At 72.5% G+C, this 12,595-nt stretch overlaps 5 non-coding genes and 7 pseudogenes across 5 annotated transcripts; all 12 read left to right on the forward strand.

Moving 5' to 3' along the window:
- Window positions 1-452: 452 nt before the first annotated feature.
- Window positions 453-571, forward strand: LOC133105059 (5S ribosomal RNA; annotated as a pseudogene).
- A 911-nt stretch (window positions 572-1,482) lies between these two features.
- LOC133076839 (5S ribosomal RNA) lies at window positions 1,483-1,601 on the forward strand (annotated as a pseudogene).
- Window positions 1,602-2,511: 910 nt separating this feature from the next.
- On the forward strand, window positions 2,512-2,630 carry LOC133101640 (5S ribosomal RNA). Its single transcript, XR_009702668.1, has one exon. It is a non-coding gene; the product is annotated as a 5S ribosomal RNA (ribosomal RNA).
- Window positions 2,631-3,547: 917 nt separating this feature from the next.
- Window positions 3,548-3,666, forward strand: LOC133105351 (5S ribosomal RNA; annotated as a pseudogene).
- Window positions 3,667-4,583: 917 nt separating this feature from the next.
- Window positions 4,584-4,702, forward strand: LOC133076844 (5S ribosomal RNA; annotated as a pseudogene).
- A 910-nt stretch (window positions 4,703-5,612) lies between these two features.
- Window positions 5,613-5,731, forward strand: LOC133101647 (5S ribosomal RNA). The gene has a single exon (XR_009702669.1). It is a non-coding gene; the product is annotated as a 5S ribosomal RNA (ribosomal RNA).
- A 917-nt stretch (window positions 5,732-6,648) lies between these two features.
- LOC133104983 (5S ribosomal RNA) lies at window positions 6,649-6,767 on the forward strand. Its single transcript, XR_009703785.1, has one exon. It is a non-coding gene; the product is annotated as a 5S ribosomal RNA (ribosomal RNA).
- A 911-nt stretch (window positions 6,768-7,678) lies between these two features.
- LOC133076846 (5S ribosomal RNA) lies at window positions 7,679-7,797 on the forward strand (annotated as a pseudogene).
- A 910-nt stretch (window positions 7,798-8,707) lies between these two features.
- Window positions 8,708-8,826, forward strand: LOC133101655 (5S ribosomal RNA). The gene has a single exon (XR_009702670.1). It is a non-coding gene; the product is annotated as a 5S ribosomal RNA (ribosomal RNA).
- Window positions 8,827-9,743: 917 nt separating this feature from the next.
- LOC133105359 (5S ribosomal RNA) lies at window positions 9,744-9,862 on the forward strand (annotated as a pseudogene).
- A 917-nt stretch (window positions 9,863-10,779) lies between these two features.
- LOC133076848 (5S ribosomal RNA) lies at window positions 10,780-10,898 on the forward strand (annotated as a pseudogene).
- Window positions 10,899-11,808: 910 nt separating this feature from the next.
- On the forward strand, window positions 11,809-11,927 carry LOC133101662 (5S ribosomal RNA). Its single transcript, XR_009702671.1, has one exon. It is a non-coding gene; the product is annotated as a 5S ribosomal RNA (ribosomal RNA).
- Window positions 11,928-12,595: the final 668 nt, after the last annotated feature.

Below are 12,595 nucleotides of genomic sequence, written 5' to 3' on the forward strand. Positions count from 1 at the left end.
GGCAGTTGGCGTGGATGCAAGTGTGGCCTTGCTGGCTGTAATGGGCCATGCCAACACAATGGTGGCTCCCAGTGGATTCGGGGCAACTGCCGTCGGGCAGGAGGGCCGGCCCGGCCACGGCTAGGTTGTGCCTAGCACTGCGTGAGTGGACAGGGTTGGTAATGCCCGAGGGACCTAGGGCCAAGGGACATTAAGCCTCCGGGGCCACGTCCTTGTGAGCATCAAGCGGGACCTGGGGCGGAGCGCCAAGCACCTACGGGCCTGGAGGATCCCGCCTGACCTGAGCTGCGAGGTCGCCCTTGACTATGCAACCCCTGGGTCCCTGAGGCCTCCTGTCGCCAGCCTGGACGGGCGGCAGGGCCTTGCTGAAGAGGGCTGACCGCCGAGCAGGGAGCAAGTCGCCAGCACCAGCGAAGCAAAGCCTCAAGAGGCACCCCGTGGCCCCGGCTGCCCTCTAAGGACATACCACCCTGAACGCGCCCCATCTCGTCTGATCTCGGAAGCTAAGCAGGGTCGGGCCTGGTTAGTACTTGGATGGGAGACCGCCTGGGAATACCGGGTGCTGTAGGCTTCTTGCCTCCCGCTCCGCCTTCTCCTTTAGTCGCCCGCCGCCTCCGCCCCCGCCCCCGCCCCCGCCGGGCAGCGCTGCAGGCCCCACCTCCTCCGGCCCCTCCCACCACAGCGCGCCAGAGGGGGCGCTCCGCGCCGGCCTGGCCGGCCAGGCGGCCAGAAGGCGGCCCTGGAAGGCAGCCGCCACCCCAGCCGCTCCCGTGGTGGCTGGCCCGGACCCAGACTCCGCCGCAGGCCGGGGTGCCGTCCGTGCGGCCCACGAAGCCCTCGACCTGCACTTGGCCGCCCCCACCGGAGCCCAGCCGCGCCGCAGCCCCCTGTCTGCCCGTGTGTATCTCCACAGCTCCCTCCGGAAAAAGCCCACGCTCCGCCGTTTCGCCACGGCCGGGGGCGGGAGCGGGGGCGGGGGCTGGGACCGGTTCGCTGGGCTGGCTAGACACCAGGCGCCGGGTCCTGTGCTCGGCGGGTGGCGTGGGGGCAAGGGTGGCCTTGCTGGGGCTAAGGGGCCGTGCCGGCTCAATGGTGGCTCCCAGTGGGTTAAGGGCCGACTGCCGTCGGGCAGGAGGGCCGGCCAGGCCGTGGCTGGGCTGCGCCTAGCACTGTGTGGATTGACAGGGTGGGGAATGCACAAGGGACCGAGGGCCACAGGCCCTTAAGCCTCCGGGGCCAAGTCCTGTGAGCGTTGAGCGGCTCTGGGGCGGAGGGCCAAGCGCCTACAGGCCTGGAGGGTCCCGCCTGACCTGAGCTGCGAAGTCGCCCACAACTCCACCACCCCCGGGCCCTCGAGGCCTCCTGTCGCTTGCCTGGGCGGACGGCAGGGCCGCGCCGGAGAGGGTTGGCTGCCGGGCTGGCGGTGAGTCGCCAGCACCAGCGAAGCTAAGCCTCAAGAGGCACACCGTGGCCCCCGCTGCATTCTACGGCCACACCTCCCTGAACGCACCACACCTCGTCTGATCTCGGAAGCTAATCAGGGTCTGGCCTGTTTCGTACCTGGATGGGAGACCACATGGGAATACCGAGTGCTGTAGGCTTTTTTGCCTCCCGCTCCGCCTTGACATTTAGTGGCCCGCGGCCGAGGCCGCCTCCGCCCCCGCTGAGCACCGCTGCAGGCCTCACCTCCTCACGTCCCTCCCAACACAGCGCGCCGGAGGGATCGCTCCCCGCCGAGCTGGCTGGACATGCGGCCAGAATGCGGCCCTGGAAGGCAGCCGCCACCCCAGCCGCTCCCGTGGTGGCTGGCCCGGACCCAGACTCCGCCGCAGGCCGGGGTGCCGTCCGTGCGGCCCGCGAGGCCCTCGACCTGCACTTGGCCGCCCCCACCGGAGCCCAGCCGCGCCGCAGCCCCCTGTCTGCCCGTGTGTCTCTCCACAGCTCCCTCCGGAAAAAGCCCCCCCCTCCGCCGTTTCGCCACGGCCGGGGGCGGGAGCGGGGGCGGGGGCCGGGGCCGCTTCTCCGGGCCTGCCGGCCACCAGGGCCGGGGTCCTGTGCTCGGCGGGCGGCGTGGGGGCAAGGGGGGGCCTTGCTGGGGCTAAGGGGCCGTGCCCACTCCATGGTGGCTCCCAGTGGCTTCGGGCCAGCTGCTGCCCGGCCGGAGGGCCGGCCCGGCCGTGGCCGGGCTGCGCCTAACTCCGCGTGGGCGGGCAGGGGGGGATGCCCAAGGGACCGCGGCCGCCGGGCCCTGAAGCCTCCGGGGCCGCGTCCCTGTGAGCGTCGAGCGGGATCTGCGGCGGGGCGCCAAGCGCCGACGGGCCTGGAGCGTCCCGCCCGCCCTGGGCTGCGAGGTGGCCCACCACTCCGCCACCCCCGGGTCCCCGAGGCCTCCTGTCGCCTGCCTGGGCGGGCGGCAGGGCCCTGCCGGAGAGGGCTGGCCGCCGGCATGGCGGTAAGGCGCAGGCGCCAGCGAAGCTGGGCCTCAAGAGGCACCGCGCGGGCCCCTCCTGCGTCTACGGCCATACCACCCTGAACGCGCCCGATCTCGTCTGATCTCGGAAGCTAAGCAGGGTCGGGCCTGGTTAGTACTTGGATGGGAGACCGCCTGGGAATACCGGGTGCTGTAGGCTTTTTGCCTCCCGCTCCGCCTTCTCCTTTAGTCGCCCGCCGCCTCCGCCCCCGCCCCCGCCCCCGCCCCCGCCGGGCACCGCTGCAGGCCCCACCTCCTCCGGCCCCTCCCACCACAGCGCGCCAGAGGGGGCGCTCTCCGCCTGCCTGGCCGGCCAGGCGGCCAGAAGGCGGCCCTGGAAGGCAGCCGCATCCCAGCCGCTCCCGGGGTGGCTGGCCTGAACCCAGACTCCGCCTCAGGCCCGGGTGCCGGCCGTGCGGCCCGCGAGCCCCTTGACCTGCACCTGGCCGCCCCCACTAGCGCCCAGCCCCGGCGCAGCCACCTATCTGCCGGTGTGTCTCTCCACAGCTCCCTCCGGAAAAAGCCCCCCCTCCGCCGTTTCGCCACGGCCGAGTGCGGGAGCGGGGTCGTGGGCCAGGACTCGTTCTCCGAACCGGCCGACCACTAGGCACCGGGAACAGTGCTCGGCAGTTGGCGTGGATGCAAGTGTGGCCTTGCTGGCTGTAATGGGCCATGCCAACACAATGGTGGCTCCCAGTGGATTCGGGGCAACTGCCGTCGGGCAGGAGGGCCGGCCCGGCCACGGCTAGGTTGTGCCTAGCACTGCGTGAGTGGACAGGGTTGGTAATGCCCGAGGGACCTAGGGCCAAGGGACATTAAGCCTCCGGGGCCACGTCCTTGTGAGCATCAAGCGGGACCTGGGGCGGAGCGCCAAGCACCTACGGGCCTGGAGGATCCCGCCTGACCTGAGCTGCGAGGTCGCCCTTGACTATGCAACCCCTGGGTCCCTGAGGCCTCCTGTCGCCAGCCTGGGCGGGCGGCAGGGCCTTGCTGAAGAGGGCTGACCACCGAGCAGGGAGCAAGTCGCCAGCACCAGCGAAGCAAAGCCTCAAGAGGCACCCCGTGGCCCCGGCTGCCCTCTAAGGCCATACCACCCTGAACGTGCCCCATCTCGTCTGATCGCGGAAGCTAAGCAGGGTCGGGCCTGGTTAGTACTTGGATGGGAGACCGCCTGGGAATACCGGGTGCTGTAGGCTTTTTGCCTCCCGCTCCGCCTTCTCCTTTAGTCGCCCGCCGCCTCCGCCGCCGCCCCCGCCCCCGCCGGGCAGCGCTGCAGGCCCCACCTCCTCCGGCCCCTCCCACCACAGCGCGCCAGAGGGGGCGCTCCGCGCCGGCCTGGCCGGCCAGGCGGCCAGAAGGCGGCCCTGGAAGGCAGCCGCCACCCCAGCCGCTCCCGTGGTGGCTGGCCCGGACCCAGACTCCGCCGCAGGCCGGGGTGCCGTCCGTGCGGCCCACGAAGCCCTCGACCTGCACTTGGCCGCCCCCACCGGAGCCCAGCCGCGCCGCAGCCCCCTGTCTGCCCGTGTGTATCTCCACAGCTCCCTCCGGAAAAAGCCCACCCTCCGCCGTTTCGCCACGGCCGGGGGCGGGAGCGGGAGCGGGGGCGGGGGCTGGGACCGGTTCGCTGGGCTGGCTAGACACCAGGCGCCGGGTCCTGTGCTCGGCGGGTGGCGTGGGGGCAAGGGTGGCCTTGCTGGGGCTAAGGGGCCGTGCCGGCTCAATGGTGGCTCCCAGTGGGTTAAGGGCCGACTGCCGTCGGGCAGGAGGGCCGGCCAGGCCGTGGCTGGGCTGCGCCTAGCACTGTGTGGATTGACAGGGTGGGGAATGCACAAGGGACCGAGGGCCACAGGCCCTTAAGCCTCCGGGGCCAAGTCCTGTGAGCGTTGAGCGGCTCTGGGGCGGAGGGCCAAGCGCCTACAGGCCTGGAGGGTCCCGCCTGACCTGAGCTGCGAAGTCGCCCACAACTCCACCACCCCCGGGCCCTCGAGGCCTCCTGTCGCTTGCCTGGGCGGACGGCAGGGCCGCGCCGGAGAGGGTTGGCTGCCGGGCTGGCGGTGAGTCGCCAGCACCAGCGAAGCTAAGCCTCAAGAGGCACACCGTGGCCCCCGCTGCATTCTACGGCCACACCTCCCTGAACGCACCACACCTCGTCTGATCTCGGAAGCTAATCAGGGTCTGGCCTGTTTCGTACCTGGATGGGAGACCACATGGGAATACCGAGTGCTGTAGGCTTTTTTGCCTCCCGCTCCGCCTTGACATTTAGTGGCCCGCGGCCGAGGCCGCCTCCGCCCCCGCTGAGCACCGCTGCAGGCCTCACCTCCTCACGTCCCTCCCAACACAGCGCGCCGGAGGGATCGCTCCCCGCCGAGCTGGCTGGACATGCGGCCAGAATGCGGCCCTGGAAGGCAGCCGCCACCCCAGCCGCTCCCGTGGTGGCTGGCCCGGACCCAGACTCCGCCGCAGGCCGGGGTGCCGTCCGTGCGGCCCGCGAGGCCCTCGACCTGCACTTGGCCGCCCCCACCGGAGCCCAGCCGCGCCGCAGCCCCCTGTCTGCCCGTGTGTCTCTCCACAGCTCCCTCCGGAAAAAGCCCCCCCCTCCGCCGTTTCGCCACGGCCGGGGGCGGGAGCGGGGGCGGGGGCCGGGGCCGCTTCTCCGGGCCTGCCGGCCACCAGGGCCGGGGTCCTGTGCTCGGCGGGCGGCGTGGGGGCAAGGGGGGGCCTTGCTGGGGCTAAGGGGCCGTGCCCACTCCATGGTGGCTCCCAGTGGCTTCGGGCCAGCTGCTGCCCGGCCGGAGGGCCGGCCCGGCCGTGGCCGGGCTGCGCCTAACTCCGCGTGGGCGGGCAGGGGGGGATGCCCAAGGGACCGCGGCCGCCGGGCCCTGAAGCCTCCGGGGCCGCGTCCCTGTGAGCGTCGAGCGGGATCTGCGGCGGGGCGCCAAGCGCCGACGGGCCTGGAGCGTCCCGCCCGCCCTGGGCTGCGAGGTGGCCCACCACTCCGCCACCCCCGGGTCCCCGAGGCCTCCTGTCGCCTGCCTGGGCGGGCGGCAGGGCCCTGCCGGAGAGGGCTGGCCGCCGGCATGGCGGTAAGGCGCAGGCGCCAGCGAAGCTGGGCCTCAAGAGGCACCGCGCGGGCCCCTCCTGCGTCTACGGCCATACCACCCTGAACGCGCCCGATCTCGTCTGATCTCGGAAGCTAAGCAGGGTCGGGCCTGGTTAGTACTTGGATGGGAGACCGCCTGGGAATACCGGGTGCTGTAGGCTTTTTGCCTCCCGCTCCGCCTTCTCCTTTAGTCGCCCGCCGCCTCCGCCCCCGCCCCCGACCCCGCCCCCGCCGGGCACCGCTGCAGGCCCCACCTCCTCCGGCCCCTCCCACCACAGCGCGCCAGAGGGGGCGCTCTCCGCCTGCCTGGCCGGCCAGGCGGCCAGAAGGCGGCCCTGGAAGGCAGCCGCATCCCAGCCGCTCCCGGGGTGGCTGGCCTGAACCCAGACTCCGCCTCAGGCCCGGGTGCCGGCCGTGCGGCCCGCGAGCCCCTTGACCTGCACCTGGCCGCCCCCACTAGCGCCCAGCCCCGGCGCAGCCACCTATCTGCCGGTGTGTCTCTCCACAGCTCCCTCCGGAAAAAGCCCCCCCTCCGCCGTTTCGCCACGGCCGAGTGCGGGAGCGGGGTCGTGGGCCAGGACTCGTTCTCCGAACCGGCCGACCACTAGGCACCGGGAACAGTGCTCGGCAGTTGGCGTGGATGCAAGTGTGGCCTTGCTGGCTGTAATGGGCCATGCCAACACAATGGTGGCTCCCAGTGGATTCGGGGCAACTGCCGTCGGGCAGGAGGGCCGGCCCGGCCACGGCTAGGTTGTGCCTAGCACTGCGTGAGTGGACAGGGTTGGTAATGCCCGAGGGACCTAGGGCCAAGGGACATTAAGCCTCCGGGGCCACGTCCTTGTGAGCATCAAGCGGGACCTGGGGCGGAGCGCCAAGCACCTACGGGCCTGGAGGATCCCGCCTGACCTGAGCTGCGAGGTCGCCCTTGACTATGCAACCCCTGGGTCCCTGAGGCCTCCTGTCGCCAGCCTGGACGGGCGGCAGGGCCTTGCTGAAGAGGGCTGACCGCCGAGCAGGGAGCAAGTCGCCAGCACCAGCGAAGCAAAGCCTCAAGAGGCACCCCGTGGCCCCGGCTGCCCTCTAAGGCCATACCACCCTGAACGCGCCCCATCTCGTCTGATCTCGGAAGCTAAGCAGGGTCGGGCCTGGTTAGTACTTGGATGGGAGACCGCCTGGGAATACCGGGTGCTGTAGGCTTCTTGCCTCCCGCTCCGCCTTCTCCTTTAGTCGCCCGCCGCCTCCGCCCCCGCCCCCGCCCCCGCCGGGCAGCGCTGCAGGCCCCACCTCCTCCGGCCCCTCCCACCACAGCGCGCCAGAGGGGGCGCTCCGCGCCGGCCTGGCCGGCCAGGCGGCCAGAAGGCGGCCCTGGAAGGCAGCCGCCACCCCAGCCGCTCCCGTGGTGGCTGGCCCGGACCCAGACTCCGCCGCAGGCCGGGGTGCCGTCCGTGCGGCCCACGAAGCCCTCGACCTGCACTTGGCCGCCCCCACCGGAGCCCAGCCGCGCCGCAGCCCCCTGTCTGCCCGTGTGTATCTCCACAGCTCCCTCCGGAAAAAGCCCACGCTCCGCCGTTTCGCCACGGCCGGGGGCGGGAGCGGGGGCGGGGGCTGGGACCGGTTCGCTGGGCTGGCTAGACACCAGGCGCCGGGTCCTGTGCTCGGCGGGTGGCGTGGGGGCAAGGGTGGCCTTGCTGGGGCTAAGGGGCCGTGCCGGCTCAATGGTGGCTCCCAGTGGGTTAAGGGCCGACTGCCGTCGGGCAGGAGGGCCGGCCAGGCCGTGGCTGGGCTGCGCCTAGCACTGTGTGGATTGACAGGGTGGGGAATGCACAAGGGACCGAGGGCCACAGGCCCTTAAGCCTCCGGGGCCAAGTCCTGTGAGCGTTGAGCGGCTCTGGGGCGGAGGGCCAAGCGCCTACAGGCCTGGAGGGTCCCGCCTGACCTGAGCTGCGAAGTCGCCCACAACTCCACCACCCCCGGGCCCTCGAGGCCTCCTGTCGCTTGCCTGGGCGGACGGCAGGGCCGCGCCGGAGAGGGTTGGCTGCCGGGCTGGCGGTGAGTCGCCAGCACCAGCGAAGCTAAGCCTCAAGAGGCACACCGTGGCCCCCGCTGCATTCTACGGCCACACCTCCCTGAACGCACCACACCTCGTCTGATCTCGGAAGCTAATCAGGGTCTGGCCTGTTTCGTACCTGGATGGGAGACCACATGGGAATACCGAGTGCTGTAGGCTTTTTTGCCTCCCGCTCCGCCTTGACATTTAGTGGCCCGCGGCCGAGGCCGCCTCCGCCCCCGCTGAGCACCGCTGCAGGCCTCACCTCCTCACGTCCCTCCCAACACAGCGCGCCGGAGGGATCGCTCCCCGCCGAGCTGGCTGGACATGCGGCCAGAATGCGGCCCTGGAAGGCAGCCGCCACCCCAGCCGCTCCCGTGGTGGCTGGCCCGGACCCAGACTCCGCCGCAGGCCGGGGTGCCGTCCGTGCGGCCCGCGAGGCCCTCGACCTGCACTTGGCCGCCCCCACCGGAGCCCAGCCGCGCCGCAGCCCCCTGTCTGCCCGTGTGTCTCTCCACAGCTCCCTCCGGAAAAAGCCCCCCCCTCCGCCGTTTCGCCACGGCCGGGGGCGGGAGCGGGGGCGGGGGCCGGGGCCGCTTCTCCGGGCCTGCCGGCCACCAGGGCCGGGGTCCTGTGCTCGGCGGGCGGCGTGGGGGCAAGGGGGGGCCTTGCTGGGGCTAAGGGGCCGTGCCCACTCCATGGTGGCTCCCAGTGGCTTCGGGCCAGCTGCTGCCCGGCCGGAGGGCCGGCCCGGCCGTGGCCGGGCTGCGCCTAACTCCGCGTGGGCGGGCAGGGGGGGATGCCCAAGGGACCGCGGCCGCCGGGCCCTGAAGCCTCCGGGGCCGCGTCCCTGTGAGCGTCGAGCGGGATCTGCGGCGGGGCGCCAAGCGCCGACGGGCCTGGAGCGTCCCGCCCGCCCTGGGCTGCGAGGTGGCCCACCACTCCGCCACCCCCGGGTCCCCGAGGCCTCCTGTCGCCTGCCTGGGCGGGCGGCAGGGCCCTGCCGGAGAGGGCTGGCCGCCGGCATGGCGGTAAGGCGCAGGCGCCAGCGAAGCTGGGCCTCAAGAGGCACCGCGCGGGCCCCTCCTGCGTCTACGGCCATACCACCCTGAACGCGCCCGATCTCGTCTGATCTCGGAAGCTAAGCAGGGTCGGGCCTGGTTAGTACTTGGATGGGAGACCGCCTGGGAATACCGGGTGCTGTAGGCTTTTTGCCTCCCGCTCCGCCTTCTCCTTTAGTCGCCCGCCGCCTCCGCCCCCGCCCCCGCCCCCGCCCCCGCCGGGCACCGCTGCAGGCCCCACCTCCTCCGGCCCCTCCCACCACAGCGCGCCAGAGGGGGCGCTCTCCGCCTGCCTGGCCGGCCAGGCGGCCAGAAGGCGGCCCTGGAAGGCAGCCGCATCCCAGCCGCTCCCGGGGTGGCTGGCCTGAACCCAGACTCCGCCTCAGGCCCGGGTGCCGGCCGTGCGGCCCGCGAGCCCCTTGACCTGCACCTGGCCGCCCCCACTAGCGCCCAGCCCCGGCGCAGCCACCTATCTGCCGGTGTGTCTCTCCACAGCTCCCTCCGGAAAAAGCCCCCCCTCCGCCGTTTCGCCACGGCCGAGTGCGGGAGCGGGGTCGTGGGCCAGGACTCGTTCTCCGAACCGGCCGACCACTAGGCACCGGGAACAGTGCTCGGCAGTTGGCGTGGATGCAAGTGTGGCCTTGCTGGCTGTAATGGGCCATGCCAACACAATGGTGGCTCCCAGTGGATTCGGGGCAACTGCCGTCGGGCAGGAGGGCCGGCCCGGCCACGGCTAGGTTGTGCCTAGCACTGCGTGAGTGGACAGGGTTGGTAATGCCCGAGGGACCTAGGGCCAAGGGACATTAAGCCTCCGGGGCCACGTCCTTGTGAGCATCAAGCGGGACCTGGGGCGGAGCGCCAAGCACCTACGGGCCTGGAGGATCCCGCCTGACCTGAGCTGCGAGGTCGCCCTTGACTATGCAACCCCTGGGTCCCTGAGGCCTCCTGTCGCCAGCCTGGGCGGGCGGCAGGGCCTTGCTGAAGAGGGCTGACCGCCGAGCAGGGAGCAAGTCGCCAGCACCAGCGAAGCAAAGCCTCAAGAGGCACCCCGTGGCCCCGGCTGCCCTCTAAGGCCATACCACCCTGAACGTGCCCCATCTCGTCTGATCGCGGAAGCTAAGCAGGGTCGGGCCTGGTTAGTACTTGGATGGGAGACCGCCTGGGAATACCGGGTGCTGTAGGCTTTTTGCCTCCCGCTCCGCCTTCTCCTTTAGTCGCCCGCCGCCTCCGCCGCCGCCCCCGCCCCCGCCGAGCAGCGCTGCAGGCCCCACCTCCTCCGGCCCCTCCCACCACAGCGCGCCAGAGGGGGCGCTCCGCGCCGGCCTGGCCGGCCAGGCGGCCAGAAGGCGGCCCTGGAAGGCAGCCGCCACCCCAGCCGCTCCCGTGGTGGCTGGCCCGGACCCAGACTCCGCCGCAGGCCGGGGTGCCGTCCGTGCGGCCCACGAAGCCCTCGACCTGCACTTGGCCGCCCCCACCGGAGCCCAGCCGCGCCGCAGCCCCCTGTCTGCCCGTGTGTATCTCCACAGCTCCCTCCGGAAAAAGCCCACCCTCCGCCGTTTCGCCACGGCCGGGGGCGGGAGCGGGAGCGGGGGCGGGGGCTGGGACCGGTTCGCTGGGCTGGCTAGACACCAGGCGCCGGGTCCTGTGCTCGGCGGGTGGCGTGGGGGCAAGGGTGGCCTTGCTGGGGCTAAGGGGCCGTGCCGGCTCAATGGTGGCTCCCAGTGGGTTAAGGGCCGACTGCCGTCGGGCAGGAGGGCCGGCCAGGCCGTGGCTGGGCTGCGCCTAGCACTGTGTGGATTGACAGGGTGGGGAATGCACAAGGGACCGAGGGCCACAGGCCCTTAAGCCTCCGGGGCCAAGTCCTGTGAGCGTTGAGCGGCTCTGGGGCGGAGGGCCAAGCGCCTACAGGCCTGGAGGGTCCCGCCTGACCTGAGCTGCGAAGTCGCCCACAACTCCACCACCCCCGGGCCCTCGAGGCCTCCTGTCGCTTGCCTGGGCGGACGGCAGGGCCGCGCCGGAGAGGGTTGGCTGCCGGGCTGGCGGTGAGTCGCCAGCACCAGCGAAGCTAAGCCTCAAGAGGCACACCGTGGCCCCCGCTGCATTCTACGGCCACACCTCCCTGAACGCACCACACCTCGTCTGATCTCGGAAGCTAATCAGGGTCTGGCCTGTTTCGTACCTGGATGGGAGACCACATGGGAATACCGAGTGCTGTAGGCTTTTTTGCCTCCCGCTCCGCCTTGACATTTAGTGGCCCGCGGCCGAGGCCGCCTCCGCCCCCGCTGAGCACCGCTGCAGGCCTCACCTCCTCACGTCCCTCCCAACACAGCGCGCCGGAGGGATCGCTCCCCGCCGAGCTGGCTGGACATGCGGCCAGAATGCGGCCCTGGAAGGCAGCCGCCACCCCAGCCGCTCCCGTGGTGGCTGGCCCGGACCCAGACTCCGCCGCAGGCCGGGGTGCCGTCCGTGCGGCCCGCGAGGCCCTCGACCTGCACTTGGCCGCCCCCACCGGAGCCCAGCCGCGCCGCAGCCCCCTGTCTGCCCGTGTGTCTCTCCACAGCTCCCTCCGGAAAAAGCCCCCCCCTCCGCCGTTTCGCCACGGCCGGGGGCGGGAGCGGGGGCGGGGGCCGGGGCCGCTTCTCCGGGCCTGCCGGCCACCAGGGCCGGGGTCCTGTGCTCGGCGGGCGGCGTGGGGGCAAGGGGGGGCCTTGCTGGGGCTAAGGGGCCGTGCCCACTCCATGGTGGCTCCCAGTGGCTTCGGGCCAGCTGCTGCCCGGCCGGAGGGCCGGCCCGGCCGTGGCCGGGCTGCGCCTAACTCCGCGTGGGCGGGCAGGGGGGGATGCCCAAGGGACCGCGGCCGCCGGGCCCTGAAGCCTCCGGGGCCGCGTCCCTGTGAGCGTCGAGCGGGATCTGCGGCGGGGCGCCAAGCGCCGACGGGCCTGGAGCGTCCCGCCCGCCCTGGGCTGCGAGGTGGCCCACCACTCCGCCACCCCCGGGTCCCCGAGGCCTCCTGTCGCCTGCCTGGGCGGGCGGCAGGGCCCTGCCGGAGAGGGCTGGCCGCCGGCATGGCGGTAAGGCGCAGGCGCCAGCGAAGCTGGGCCTCAAGAGGCACCGCGCGGGCCCCTCCTGCGTCTACGGCCATACCACCCTGAACGCGCCCGATCTCGTCTGATCTCGGAAGCTAAGCAGGGTCGGGCCTGGTTAGTACTTGGATGGGAGACCGCCTGGGAATACCGGGTGCTGTAGGCTTTTTGCCTCCCGCTCCGCCTTCTCCTTTAGTCGCCCGCCGCCTCCGCCCCCGCCCCCGACCCCGCCCCCGCCGGGCACCGCTGCAGGCCCCACCTCCTCCGGCCCCTCCCACCACAGCGCGCCAGAGGGGGCGCTCTCCGCCTGCCTGGCCGGCCAGGCGGCCAGAAGGCGGCCCTGGAAGGCAGCCGCATCCCAGCCGCTCCCGGGGTGGCTGGCCTGAACCCAGACTCCGCCTCAGGCCCGGGTGCCGGCCGTGCGGCCCGCGAGCCCCTTGACCTGCACCTGGCCGCCCCCACTAGCGCCCAGCCCCGGCGCAGCCACCTATCTGCCGGTGTGTCTCTCCACAGCTCCCTCCGGAAAAAGCCCCCCCTCCGCCGTTTCGCCACGGCCGAGTGCGGGAGCGGGGTCGTGGGCCAGGACTCGTTCTCCGAACCGGCCGACCACTAGGCACCGGGAACAGTGCTCGGCAGTTGGCGTGGATGCAAGTGTGGCCTTGCTGGCTGTAATGGGCCATGCCAACACAATGGTGGCTCCCAGTGGATTCGGGGCAACTGCCGTCGGGCAGGAGGGCCGGCCCGGCCACGGCTAGGTTGTGCCTAGCACTGCGTGAGTGGACAGGGTTGGTAATGCCCGAGGGACCTAGGGCCAAGGGACATTAAGCCTCCGGG

The sequence above is a fragment of the Eubalaena glacialis genome, chromosome 1 (genome assembly GCF_028564815.1).
Source record: "Eubalaena glacialis isolate mEubGla1 chromosome 1, mEubGla1.1.hap2.+ XY, whole genome shotgun sequence".
NCBI lineage: Eukaryota > Metazoa > Chordata > Mammalia > Artiodactyla > Balaenidae > Eubalaena > Eubalaena glacialis.